Genomic DNA, 14,826 nt, shown 5'->3' on the forward strand with positions numbered 1-14,826 from the left:
GAATGGGCAAAACAAAATATTTAAATGCCTTTGAACGTGGTATGGTAGTAGAGTAAGTGCTAGGTGCATCGGTTTGTATCAAGAACTGCAGCGCTGCTGGGTTTTTTACGCTCAACAGTTTCCCATGTGTATCAGGAATGGTCCACCACCCAAAGGACATCCAGCCAACTTGAAACAACTGTGGGAAGCATTGGAGTCAACATTGGGGTGGGGGGGGCAACTCAATATTTGGAAGGTGGTCTTAATGTTTTCTACACAATGTATACTGTCAGTGCAGAAGCTTACTAAGCTTGTCATTTCTTCTACGCTTGTCATTTCTCTCTACTCTCACTCTCATTCTCTTATTCTATTGGCACAAATACTCTGGTTGATTTGACGGGTATCTAAACAATTTTGGTATCTAAACATTCTGCAACACTTGAGAAACAAGTGTGCTGACTGTTATTCATCACTGGGCAAGAGAGCGGGAGAGCGAGAGCAAGAGAGAGATTGATGGAACTATGAGTTTCCTATTACTAAACAACACTTTAAGCATGATCATTCCATGTCATGCAAGATTGGTTTATATGAGGCCAGTTCTGGTGTAAATAATACATCATCTCTTTAGGTGGATTGGTGGGCCAAAACTCATTAGAAAACTTTCCTGCTCCTTATTAGTGAATAGCACACACTCTCGACCTTGCCCCTCTGCAAAATGGAGAGGTGGTAGGAAGGAAATATGTGGGGAGCGTTAAGATATACATGACCGAAGTACACCATATTTAGTTTAAAAGGGCCCAGGGTTTTGGAGGTATATATAATATTTGCAACGTTTCTGTTGAAATTGTGTTTATCTTGCTCTCTGACTAGGTTGATTATTGTTCATGACAACAAGTGCAACATTTTGGGAACTCAATGGCTTATTCAACATTTGCTATGACTCCAGGACCACTCTGCCTACTGGCCCACACAGTATAGCCTACATTTAATAATGCCTCTTCTGTCACAGTTCGATAACCTTATGCAAAACAGGTGGTTTTAAATAAGTTATTGAACATTAGAAAAGGTAGTACTTTTAGACTATATTAGAATAGGCAGATAATTTGAATTGTATTTTATTTATTTATTTAACCTTTATTTAACTAGGCAAGTCAGTTAAGAACAAATTCTTATTTACAATTACAGTCTACACCGACCAAAATGGACGACACTGGGCCAATTGTGCGTCGCCCTATGGTGAACTAATCTTGCTCTTCTAAGTCATACTGTATGTCCTAGTCATGCCCATGTAGCAGTTACTTCCATCCCTCCTTGCCTTTTTTTAAATCTAAAGACAAGGACAGTTCATTTAAGATAATGATTGGCAATCAGTGGTGTAAAGTACTTATTTAAAAGTCGCTTTTGGGGGTATCTGTACTTTACTTTACTATTTATGTTTGACTACTTTTACTCCACTACATTCCTAAAGAAATAATGTACGTTTTACTCCATACATTTTCCCTGACACCCAAAAGTACTCCTTACATTCCGAATGCTTAGCAAGACACAAGAAAATGGTCAAATTCACACACTTCTCGAGAGAACATCCCTGGTCATCCCTACTACCTTGGATCTGGTAGACTCCCTAAATGTTGGATTGTGCCCTGGCTATCCATAAATGAAATAAAACAAGAATATCATGCCTTCTGGTTTGCTTAATATAAGGAATGTGAAATGATTGATATTTTTTACCTTTGATACTTAAGTATATTTTGGTAATTACATGTACTTTGATACTTAAGTATATTTAAAACCAAATACTTTTAGACTTTTACTCAAGTAGTATTTTACTGGGTGACTTTCACTTTTACTAGAGTCATTTTCTTTTGGTATCTTTATTACTTCAGCAAAACTGGACACTTCAAAAGAATCAAACATACTTTGACATATAAAAGACAACATTATTTGTTTGGCATTTTTCACCTTGTTCACACATGGCGCCAACACGTCCACTTCTCGCGCTCTTCTTTTGCACACATGGCGGCAAGCACCTGTCAAGGAGAGTTAGTGTTATCAGCTACTGCAAATAAAATGACAGATGCACAACCACCATGGACTATATATTTTGGCTACTATCCTAGATAATAAAAGAAAGGTAGCACTTTCGGTAAGTTACAACTTTTGTATCCTGTACAGCCTAAAGGCTATGAGTAGAAAGGTTCCCCCTCAAAGTCATACAGTACAGTATGTACTCTAGTAGGATTTTAGGATAGTAATGGCATAGCCTACCTACTGTAGTAACCAAACGTTTTTACCTCAAGTCAATACTATTAACAATTCCAACTGCCAGTTAATATTAGCCTACCGCAAATATGGCCAAATCTAAAAAATAGAAACAAACCGCTAACTCAACATTTGAATGGTGATATCGATTTGGGCTAAGTCTACCTTTCTTTTGCATCCCTTACACTGCGCCAAAACTACACGTTCGCGCGCTGGCAGGAAACACCTGTCAAGGAGAGATATGCATAATCAAATTGATTCAATAATCTTATTAGTGTAGGCCTAGTTGTCAGTAAAAATGACTAGACCTATGCACAGCCACTGAGGATGATGTATTTAAATGCAAGGTCAAAATATATTTTCTTAGGTAGAAAAATATTATAATTAGAAAAGTCGTTTAATAAGATTGTAGCCTATCAGTTGTCGTAATAGACCTAATTTAAATGCCTCACTTTAAGGGTAAACCAATCCAGCTGGGCAAGGCTTGATGGCCGAAAGTTACGGGTATTTTTTTCGTGCTTCATTACAGCACAGATTAGAACTAATGGTATTTAACCCGTTTTTTTGATATAAACAAACAGCACAGCACAACCCAACTGTTCCACCTCTGGTTTTTCGTCTCGCAGTCTGTGTGAGTTTGAGGGGTGGGGCCAACTCAACATCATGCATGCGGAGTCTCCTGCACTAGATGGGGTTGGATGCAAATACCCCAGGATTGTGAATGACTTGTCTGAGTTGGAAGGTTTCCGATGCTTAAAATTGGATTTATGTGGAAATTGCATCAAGTGAGTGATTTACTAGCACGAGCCTTCTTATAAATAACTGCGCTGACTGAAAGAAATAGCAAAAGTTATACAAACATTTTTAAAGCGGATTGCATTTGAAAGATTATTTTCTCATTTTATTTGAAATGAGTTGCAGATTTTTGAATTTCCATAAATAATGCACACGGAGAGCCCAAATGTTTGATGGCAACATAAATTGCCAACTGATAAAATACAACAAAGGGAATGATTTGTTTCTCTATAATGATCTAATATCTCTTTATCATCTCATGTGAAGGGGTCATGTAGGAGGAGTTCTTTTGAAACCAAACAAGTTACGAATTTTCCCTTATAAAAAGGAAATTGAGACCCGACAACTCACTGGATCTCACCATAAGAGGTTTGCAATGCACAGGTAGGTCGAATTTCCAAGCTGTTATTCTGCTGTGGATTCTGTATGACTGGAAACTGATAGTGCATTTTGGAATAGTTTAGAGCTCTGTAATTCGTTTTAGTAATATGGGAAATAAATAACTTATTTTTTTAGGCTAGCCTATTAGCCTACTATGGCTTAATTAACTTTTAATTAATGCCGAATAATAGGTAATTATTAGCCTACTATGGCTTAATTAACTTTTAATTAATGCCGAATAATAGGTAATTAATAATAATAAATGGTCAAAATGAAAGTATTTTTGAGGTGTTATTATTATTTTTTATTATTATTAGGTTTTTTCATTATTGAATGATTTTAGTATTCAACTTTTTAAATGTCAGTGACATTGAAATTGATCTTGTTTTATTTTGTGAAATGCAACATTATGTAATTTGCTGTTATTTTGTAGAACCAGGTAAGTGTCAGGAAAAATATTTTTTGTATGAAAAATATGTTACTGTCATTAACATTCAAAAATGCATGTCGGAAGAGAAATAATCTCCTTTTCAGTAACCTGTGTGCATTTTTCTTCTGCTGGTCGCTTTTCAAGCATATTTAGGGAATAGAGTGTAAAGAAATGTATTTTGGCACTCCACATGTTGCAGCAGCAATTTAGCAGTTAATTAAAACAGCACTAGCTCCATTTATCTCTCCCTCTCGCTCACTCTCCTTCTTGCTCTCTTGTTCTTTCTCTCTCGTTCTTGCTCTCTTTCTTTCTCTCCGGTTTTCTGTCTCTGTCTGTATCTGTCTGTCTCTGTCTGCTTCTCCACCAGTCTTACATTAACACTGACCACTTGAGTTCCGCTTTAAAAAGAGATTGATAAGCAGGAGGGAGACAGACAATTGGAGACCGAGATTATGGGAGAGAGAGATGCTGGAGTGGACTGGGGCAGGTGGGGGATCTCCAATAGATTTTCCTTTCTCCTCAGAAGACCAATGTAGGCAGCTGTAAGTCAGCATGGTGTGCTAGCATGTGCGGCATGCAGACAGACAGCGTGGCTAACCCTGACTGCTGGCGCCCCATAGACTATGGGTGCGTTTGAAAGAGCAGGGTGGTGCTGGGAACACAGAGGAATTCTCCTCCTTGTACAACTCAGTGGGAGAGATCAGACAAGGAGGTGGAGGAGGAAGGAAGGAAGGAGAGAGATCTACTGTACAGTACATAGCAGGCAGTCCTATAGTGTTGTAGTCTACATGTGTAGCACATTTTACCCAGCTTTCCCTGCACAGGAAGTGATTACCAATAATGGGCTGTGGAGGCTCCTGAAGCATTCCAGTGGCAGAGCCAGGTGTTTTTCGGCACACGTGCACATGCAGATGCCCTGCATGGTGCTACTACTACCTGCTGCTTTAGATTAGAGAGTGTCAATGGTGCTGAGCAGTCTATGGGGCCTAAAACATGAAGGAGAGTGACTACTGATAACGCCTTCCTACCACCTATTTCCTCACCATCATTGCCTCTCTCCTTCTCTCTTCCTTTCGCTCTACTCTCCTCACTCACTCTCTCAATTAAATTAAATTCAAAGGGCTTTATTGGAATGGGAAACACATGTTTACATTGCCAAAGCAAGTGAAATAGATAAATAAAAGTGAAATAAACAATAAAAACGAACTATATACATTGCACTCATAATAGTTTACACTCATGACATTTAACGTGTCTTATTATGGCTATGTACAGTGTTATAACTGTGCAAATAGTTAAATTACGAAAGGGAAACTAAATAAACGTAAATATGGGATGTATTTACAATGGTGTTTATTCTTCACTTGTTGCCCTTTTCTTGTGGTAACAGGTCACAAATCTAGCTGCTGTGATGGCACACTGTGGTATTTTATCAAAATTGAATTCGTTTTTTAATTATTTGTGGGTCTGTGTAATCTGAAGGAAATACAGTGGCTTCGGAAAGTATTCAGACCCCTTGACTTTTCCCACATTTTGTTAGGTTACAGCATTATTCTAAACTTGATGAAATTGTTGTGTCCCTCATCAATATACACACAATACCCCATAATGACAAAGCAATAATGGATTTTTAGAAATTGTTGCTAATTTATTAAAAATAAACATCTGAAATATCAAATGTACATTCATATTCAGACCCTTTACTCAGTACTTTGTTGAAGCATCTTTGGCAGCGATTACAGTCTTGAGTCTTCTTGGGTATGACGCTACAAGCTTGGCACACCTGTATTTGGGGAGTCTCTTCCATTCTTCTATGCAGATCCTCTCAAGCTCCGTCAGGTTGGATGTTCGATCAGGTTTAAGTCCGGGCTCTGGCTGAGTCACTCAAGGACATTCAGAGACATATCCCAAAGCCACTCCTGCGTTGTCTTGGCTGTGTGCTTAGGGTCGTTGTTCTGTTGAAAGGTGAACCTTCGCCCTAGTCTAAGGTCCTGAGCGCTCTGGAGCAGGTTTTCATCGAGGATCTCTCTGTAATTTGCTCTGTTCATCTTTGCTCGATCGTGACTAGTATCCCAGTCCCTGTCGCTGAAAAACATCCCCACAACATGATACTGCCACCACCATGCTTCACCGTAGGGATGGTGCCAGATTTCCTCCAGACAGTGGTGTAAAGTACCACTTAAAAATACTTTAAAGTACTACTTAAGTCTTTTTTTTTTTGGTATCTACTTTATTCTACTATTTTTTATTTTTGACAACTTTTACTTTTTAAAATAATGTCCTTTTTGCTCCATACATTTTCACTGACACCCCAAATTACTTGTTACAATTGAATGCCTAGCAGGACAGGAAAATGGTCCAATTCACACGCTTATCAAGAGAACATCCCTGGTCATCCCTACTACCTGATCTGGTAGATTAACTAAACACAAATGCTTCGTTTGTAATTTATGTCTGAGTGTTGAAGTGTGCCCCTGGCTATCCATAAATGACAAAAAAACAAGAAAATCGTGCCGCCTGGTTTGGGTAATATAAGGAATTTGAAATAATTTATACTTTCACTTTTGATATTTAAGTACATTTTATCAATTACATTTACTTTTGATACTTAAATATATTTAAAGCCAAATACTTTTAGACTTTTACTCAAGTAGCATTTTACTGGTTGACTTTCACTTTTACTTGAGTCATTTTCTATTAAGGTATTTTTACTTTTACTCAAGTGTGACAATTGGGTACTTTTTCCACCACTGCCTCCAGACGTGACGCTTGGCATTCAGCCCAAAGACCTCAATCTTGGTTTCATCAGACCAGATCATCTTTTTTCTCACGGTCTAAGAGTCTTTAGGTGCCTTTTGTCAAACTCCTAGCTTGCTGTCATGTGCCTTTTAGTGATTGGTACCCTTCCCAAGATCTGTGCCTGGACACAATCCTGTCTTGAAGCTCTACGTACAATTCCTTCAACCTCATGGTTTTGTTTTTGCTCTGACATGCACTGTCAACTGTGGGACCTTATGTAGACAGGTGTGTGCCTTTTCCAAATCATGTCCAATCAATTTAAATTACCACAGGTGGACTCCAAGTTGTAGAAACATCTCAAGGATGATCAATGGAAACAGGATGCACCTGAGCTCAATTTCGAGTCTCATAGCAAAGGGTCTGAATACTTATGTAAATAAAGAATTTCAGTTTTTTGTTTTTAATAAATTTGCTAATATTTCTAAAAACCTGTTTTTGTCTTGTCATTATGGTGTATTGTGTGTAGATTGCTGAGGAAATTGTTTAATTTAAATCATTGTAGAATAAGGCTGTAACATAACAAAGGCACTATATGTGTCTCTAATATGGTCATACATTTAAACAGGAGGTTAGGAAGTGCAGCTCAGTTTCCACCTCATTTTGTGGGTAGGGTGCACATAGCCTGTCTTCTCTCGAGTGCCAGGTCTGCCAATGGCAACCTCTCTCAATAGCAAGGCTATGCTCACTGAGTCTGTACACAGTCAAAGCTTTCCTCAATTTTGGGTCAGTCACAGTGGTCTGCTATTCTGCCACTCTGTACTCTCTGTTTAAGGCCAAATAGCATTCCAGTTTGCTTTGCTTTTGGTCAATTCTTTCCAATGTGTCAAGTAATTATCATATACATTTTTTCATGGTCTAATTGTGTTGCTGTCCTGTGGCTCTGTGGTGTCTGTTTGTGAAGAGACCCACAGTACCAGCTTGCTTAGGAGACACTTCTCTACGTTAATCTCTCTGTAGGTGATGGCTTTGTTATGGAAGGTTTGGGAATTGCTTCCTTTTAGGTAGTTGTGGAATTTAACAGCTCTTTTCTGAATTATGATCATTAGCGGGTATTGGCCTAATTAATGGTGTGGTGTAGAAGGCCCTTCTTGCCTTGTGTTTCAGATCGTTCACATGTTTGTGGAAGTTACCCGTGGTGCTGATGTTTAGATCGAGGTAGGTATATATTTTTGTGTGCTCTAGAGCAACGTTGTCCTGTTTAAATTTATATTTGTGGTCCTGGCAACTGGAGCTTTTTTGGACCACCATGTCTTACTGAGATTTATGGTCAGGGGCCAGGTCTGACAGAATCTGTGCAGAAGATCTAGGTGCTGCTGTAGGCCCTCCTTGGTTGGGGACAGAAGCATCAGATCATCAGCAAACAGCAGACTCTCTCTGTCTCTACCCCTCTCTGTTAATGCTGGACTGTTGTCTCAAGGCAGCTGGCCAGCGTGTTTGTCTCCCCTATCATCGACCTGTGGGCGGGTTTGGCTAATGCGACGAGAGCTTACAGCCCGGAGGCAGAGATGGGAGTATAAGAAAATAAAAGTAAATCAAACATTGATGTACTGTATACCTGGGTGAAAGTGCACATAACTTTCCTGTTTCTTCGATGCCTGCAGTTGTTGAACCAAATAATCTGGATCTGAATGGAAAGAAAAAGGCTCAGTTAAAAGCCCTTACACTGGAGCCAAACTCTCCATTCGGTGCCCATGTGGCAGGCACCACCTAGCAGTAATTTCATTATATTACAAAAACTGGAGGATAGGAGGTGTGTTGGAGTCCATAAGTAGCACCAGAGCAGGCTCTGTTGGCTGCCACAGTTTTTGTTGTTGTTTCCCTGTGCCTGTGTGGAAGCAGAGGAAGGCAATGCAGCTTGTGGCGGTCCTGGGGAGGACAGGGAATGAAATGTGGGAGTGGAACGAAACGTTTGTGTGTACTCTTACTTTATTCAGTGCTTTACCACCAGTTGTGTTTATGGCCTGTTTACTGCTCTGCTCTTTTTCATTGTCTCACTCACACTTGCTGGTGATTGCAACTGCTAGTGTTCTGAGTTTAAAGATGCACTATGCAGAAATCTCTCTGCCATTTCCTCGTTGCTAAAATTCCAATAGTTCACCTAATTTCAGTTTATGTGACAAAACAAGCAAGTATAGTGTAGAGAATCATTGTACCATCTAAACCTCTGTGAAATATATTTTCCATAACCTAAAATATTGTATTTTCAGCCATCTAAAGTAAAAGATGCAAAAACTAAACTTAAGAACAGGAAGCATAGACATGGCGCACATAGAACAGATCCACCGCTTCTTAGACTTGCTTTCAATGAGAATGATAGCCAGAACTCATATTTCTATGTGAATTTGGTTGGGTGGCCCAAAAAGTTACATATTGCAGCTTTAAAAGAGCTAAATACAATAGAAAGCTAAAGACAGCTTTTTGAAATATTGCTGGATTTACGTGCAGTTTAGGGAGATTTTTATTTAAACATTTTTTACATAGAAGTTGACAGTGGAGATGGCTGTTTTGGCTTCATGATTCTACAGTATAAGCAGTGCTTGATTTGGGCAGGAGCTCAACGGAACTTGGTACCGGCACCTCTGATTTTCTATTGCTTCTTGCACCTGTTATAGAATAGTATTATTAGCTCAAAAGTATTGCTGAGTTCCTGCACCTAATTCAGTCCAAGTCAATTTTAGTACACCAAAATGTACAATGTTCTGGGAGTCACAATCAGAACATTGGTTTTGGCTAACCATAATAAACAGGACTATTTGAACACACTTTTGGTCTCTTTAATGATGTTGAATTAACTTAATTTACATTAGGGTATGCAGACAGACCTGATTTTTGATTGGCTGGATGCAATAGAGTATGATACAGTGTCACTCCATTATTGCTTTACTGAGCTTACATTTTCTTGTACTACTCCTACCACATCAGCCTCTGTGAGATCTAAATTACTTTATTTTGACGGGTTCATCGGTAGGCTAGGTTTCTGACTCTGAGCTCTGTGTAGTGGCACTTTCTCACTTTCAACAAATTCCCAGAGCGGGAGCTCCCTTTCACTGGAGCCTGCCTGATATTAATAATTGATTCATCAAAAGGACTTACAGAGCAGGGCAATTTAATCTCCTGACTATTTGATGAGGGAGTTCAGTTCCATTCAGATGAATGGAGCCGGCAGTGAAGAAAGGGAACAGTGCTTGTGTCTGTTTAATGGATGAGGGAACCGAGACAGAGCACATAGAAAACTGTCAAGAAGTGCCACTGTGACCCCAGAGCAGGTCAGTGAGATGTTCCTCATATCCAGAGGACAGGTCAGCTGTCATGTGGAAGAATGACACTTATGTTGTCATGTTGTGAGTTTTGTGCCCATCTTGCTCTTGATCTGCCTTGCTTTCTTATCAATATTTTCAACTATTTTTTCTTTCTTCATCATATCTCTCTCGCTCGCTCTCTCACGCACTACACTCTCTCTCTCTCTCTCTGAGTAGGAGTAGTCCATTGCCACTTCTAGGCTTATTGCCACGCTGTAATATAAAGGTCCGATATGGATGGATGAGACAGAGTGGCAGGTAGTAAAGAGTCGTAGACGGATTTTGGTGTGAAACCGTCGCTGGCACATCTCCTAAATTACTCAGCCCTTGTCTAGACGTGTTGTTCTAGGTTGTTCATTCCCCTGGTCCAGGACATGTCCTCCTCGCTCTCAAAGCATCCTTCTCAATTAACAAACCTTAGCGTTTTTGGCTCTTGACAGTAAATATAGGGGGATTTGTTGAAGAAATGTGTCTAATATTCACCTCAAAACGCAAATAAACCCGGGCAGCAACAGCGGAGAAAGCTGGGGTGCAGGTGTGTGTGCGGGTGTTTTTGGAGATAAAGAAGTCCCACTCTTTATCCTTGTTAGGTTGTAATTCTCAGAGTAAGTATATTTCATATTCTCAGAACCCAAGATCCTCTTAAGCTGGTTAACTGAGATCTTTGACATGGCTTGGCAAGGCAGTCTCCCTAGAGGAGTATTTAGCGTGTCAAACTGTTTGTCCGTATTCATGTGTACCACAGTATGTGCGATACTGTATGCTGCTGTGGTGTGTTAGTGTGTGCTTGTTGTTGTTCTGTTTCAGCTTCTTTACTTTGTGTGTTTTTCAAGTTTCAAGTTTTATTAGTCATATGTACAGGATACACATGGTATACATCGTCCAACAAAGTGCTTACTTACAGGTTCCTTCCCAACAATGCGACAACAATAAGAAATACTAAAATATCAAATCAAATCAAATGTATTTATATAGCCCTTCGTACATCAGCTGATATCTCAAAGTGCTGTACAGAAACCCAGCCTAAAACCCCAAACAGCAAGCAATGCAGGTGTAGAAGCACGGTGGCTAGGAAAAACTCCCTAGAAAGGCCAAAACCTAGGAAGAAACCTAGAGAGGAACCAGGCTATGTGGGGTGGCCAGTCCTCTTCTGGCTGTGCCGGGTGGAGATTATAACAGAACATGGCCAAGATGTTCAAATGTTCATAAATGACCAGCATGGTCGTATAATAATAAGGCAGAACAGTTGAAACTGGAGCAGCAGCACGGCCAGGTGGACTGGGGACAGCAAGGAGTCATCATGTCAGGTAGTCCTGGGGCATGGTCCTAGGACTCAGGTCCTCAGAGAGAGAGAGAGAGAGAGAGAGAGAGAGAAAGAGAGAATTAGAGAACGCACACTTAGATTCACACAGGACACCGAATAGGACAGGAGAGGTACTCCAGATATAACAAACTGACCCTAGCCCCCCGACACATTAACTACTGCAGCATAAATACTGGAGGCTGAGACAGGAGGGGTCAGGAGACACTGTGGCCCCATCCGAGGACACCCCAGACAGGGCCAAACAGGAAGGATATAACCCCACCCACTTTGCCAAAGCACAGCCCCCACACCACTAGAGGGATATCTTCAACCACCAACTTACCATCCTGAGACAAGGCTGAGTATAGCCCACAAAGAACTCCGCCATGGCACAACCCAAGGGGGCGCCATCCCAGACAGGATGACCACATCAGTGAATCAACCCACTCAGGTGACGCACCCCTTCCAGGGACGGCAAGAGAGAGCCCCAGTAAGCCAGTGACTCAGCCCCTGTAATAGGGTTAGAGGCAGAATCCCAGTGGGAAGAGGGGAACCGGCCAGGCAGAGACAGCAAGGGCGGTTCGTTGCTCCAGAGCCTTTCCGTTCACCTTCCCACTCCTGGGCCAGACTACACTCAATCATATGACCCACTGAAGAGATAAGTCTTCAGTAAGGACTTAAAGGTTGAGACCGAGTTTGCGTCTCTGACATGGGTAGGCAGACCGTTCCATAAAAATGGAGCTCTATAGGAGAAAGCCCTGCCTCCAGCTGTTTGCTTAGAAATTCTAGGGACAATTAGGAGGCCAGCGTCTTGTGACCGTAGCGTACGTGTAGGTATGTACGGCAGGACCAAATCAGAGAGATAGGTAGGAGCAAGCCCATGTAATGCTTTGTAGGTTAGCAGTAAAACCTTGAAATCAGCCCTTGCTTTGACAGGAAGCCAGTGTAGAGAGGCTAGCACTGGAGTAATATGATCAAATTTTTTGGTTCTAGTCAGAATTCGAGCAGCCGTATTTAGTACTAACTGAAGTTTATTTAGTGCTTTATCCGGGTAGCCGGAAAGTAGAGCATTGCAGTAGTCTAACCTAGAAGTGACAAAAGCATGGATTAATTTTTCTGCATCATTTTTGGACAGAAAGTTTCTGATTTTTGCAATGTTACGTAGATGGAAAAAAGCTGTCCTTGAAATGGTCTTGATATGTTCTTCTAAAGAGAGATCAGGGTCCAGAGTAACGCCGAGGTCCTTCACAGTTTTATTTGAGACGACTGTACAACCATTAAGATTAATTGTCAGATTCAACAGAAGATCTCTTTGTTTCTTGGGACCTAGAACAAGCATCTCTGTTTTGTCCGAGTTTAAAAGTAGAAAGTTTGCAGCCATCCACTTCCTTATGTCTGAAACACATGCTTCTAGCAAGGGCAATTTTGGGGCTTCACCATGTTTCATTGAAATGTACAGCTGTGTGTCATCCGCATAGCAGTGAAAGTTAACATTATGTTTTCGAATAACATCCCCAAGAAGTAAAATATATAGTGAAAACAATAGTGGTCCCAAAACGGAACCTTGAGGAACACCGAAATTTACAGTTGATTTGTCAGAGAACAAACCATTCACAGAGACAAACTGATATCTTTCCGACAGATAAGATCTAAACCAGGCCAGAACTTGTCCGTGTAGACCAATTTGGGTTTCCAATCTCTCCAAAAGAATGTGGTGATCGAAATATAAGAATATGAACATAAAGTAAATGGCTCAGTAGAATATAATAAATATTTTAGCATAAGTACAGTATAATACAGGAAGGCACAATTTATAGTCCAATATTTACACATGTTTTGATGAGCAAGTGTTTAAATTGTGCAGTATATAGCAATCATAATAAGAGTCTATTAGCAGGAGTTGTGATGTGTGTGTGTGTGTGTGTGTATAGCATGAATGTGTGTGTTTATATGTGACTTCTTCACATACTAACTCGCCGCAACAGAGGGGACCCAGACAGCGGCCCTTAATCTCAGAGAGACGCTCTTTTTTCAACATGATGGACGAGACCCTGTAATTAAATACTGTCCCTGCTCACATTAATATTGTTTTACAATAGCAAGACATTTTTACACAAATGGTCTCACTGGAAAGGGGCTGCCTGGTCGATCTCAGCCACACTGGCTATGAATCTGTATTCATTTTCTGCCATGTAGTTAATGACACGTGTATGAATGATTTGTTATTTTTCATTCCAGTCCTCCTTCGTTTATTACAGAGTTCACTGGATTACTCTCTTTTTTTGTCATTTATCTGGATTCCTTGAGCAGCCACTTGAGTTTAGGGTCAGAATTGGAGGCTAAACTGCCTTGCTGGGTTGTATCAGTAATGTAAGACAAGCATGGTAAGATCTAGCTGGGATTCTTGCAGGTTTGATTATGGGTTTCTATAGGGACACTACAGTGCAGTTTAGGGACATTGTAGTGTATTGTAGGGACATTGTAGTGCAGTTTAGGGACATTGTATTGTAGGGACTTTGTAGTGCAGTTTAGGGACATTGTAGTGTATTGTAGGGACGTTGTAGTGCAGTTTAGGGACATTCCAGTGTATTGTAGGGACGTAGTAGTGCAGTTTAGGGACATTGTAGTGTATTGTAGGGACATTGTAGTGTATTGTAGGGACGTTGTAGTGCAGTTTAGGGACATTGTAGTGTATTGTAGGGACGTTGTAGTGCAGTTTAGGGACATTCCAGTGTATTTTAGGGACGTAGTAGTGCAGTTTAGGGACATTGTAATGTATTGTAGGGACGTTGTAGTGCAGTTTAGGGACATTGTAATGTATTGTAGGGACGTTGTAGTGCAGTTTAGGGACATTGTAGTGTATTGTAGGGACGCTGTAGTGCAGTTTAGGGACATTGTAGTGTATTGTAGGGACGTTGTAGTGCAGTTTAGGGACATTGTAGTGCAGTTTAGGGACATTGTAGTGTATTGTAGGGACATTGTAGGTCCTTTTGGAATGTTAAAGGGTGTCTGCACTTCCTGATTTGGTCTCGTTTTAGATTTGGTTCATTAAGAAATGCTAGCGGCCATGACTGAATTCAAACGCGAGTTGGTTTCAGGGTGGGGATTGATGTGCATGTCTCGCGTTTGTTTGCAGGTGGGAAGAGATAGCAAAATTATTTTGACAATTGGCTTCAGTCGGCTGGTGTGAAACTGTGGCAAAATTGGTTTGACTTTGGATAACCTATCGCCGAGGCTAGTTAGGGACCGTCAATACATTACACAATGTAAATGAGACAATATTTGCACATCTTTTTAGTTTTTTCATTAAATGCTTTCATTTTGTATATTAATTTCTACCATTTATAGTTGGTTTGAGATTTTTAAGTCATTGAAATTTGGAGCTATTAGAATTTTAACAAATTGTCCTATGTACATTTTGTAATTTACCTGTTGGTCCCTAACTAGCCCCATAGGGATATCCAAAGTCAACCATGCAGTTAGCTGCCCCCAGTATTGATGATTACTCGTGTGCTGCCAGCTGTCGGCATGTGACCAGGATTGAAACAAATCCAACTTTCATTTATATTGTGATGGCC

At 40.4% G+C, this 14,826-nt stretch overlaps 1 protein-coding gene across 2 annotated transcripts in view; it reads left to right on the forward strand.

Annotated features, from left to right (window-relative positions):
- The first annotated feature begins 2,931 nt into the window (after window positions 1-2,931).
- LOC112223070 (R-spondin-1-like) overlaps window positions 2,932-14,826 on the forward strand; it is a 42,885-nt gene continuing 30,990 nt past the window's right edge. For both annotated transcript variants that reach the window (XM_042304507.1, XM_024386025.2), the window contains exons 1-2: window positions 2,932-3,026; window positions 3,304-3,420. The gene's annotated coding sequence lies outside the window, so the exon portion shown is untranslated. The remainder of the gene's footprint in view (window positions 3,027-3,303; window positions 3,421-14,826) is intronic.

The sequence above is a fragment of the Oncorhynchus tshawytscha genome, linkage group LG23 (genome assembly GCF_018296145.1).
Source record: "Oncorhynchus tshawytscha isolate Ot180627B linkage group LG23, Otsh_v2.0, whole genome shotgun sequence".
NCBI lineage: Eukaryota > Metazoa > Chordata > Actinopteri > Salmoniformes > Salmonidae > Oncorhynchus > Oncorhynchus tshawytscha.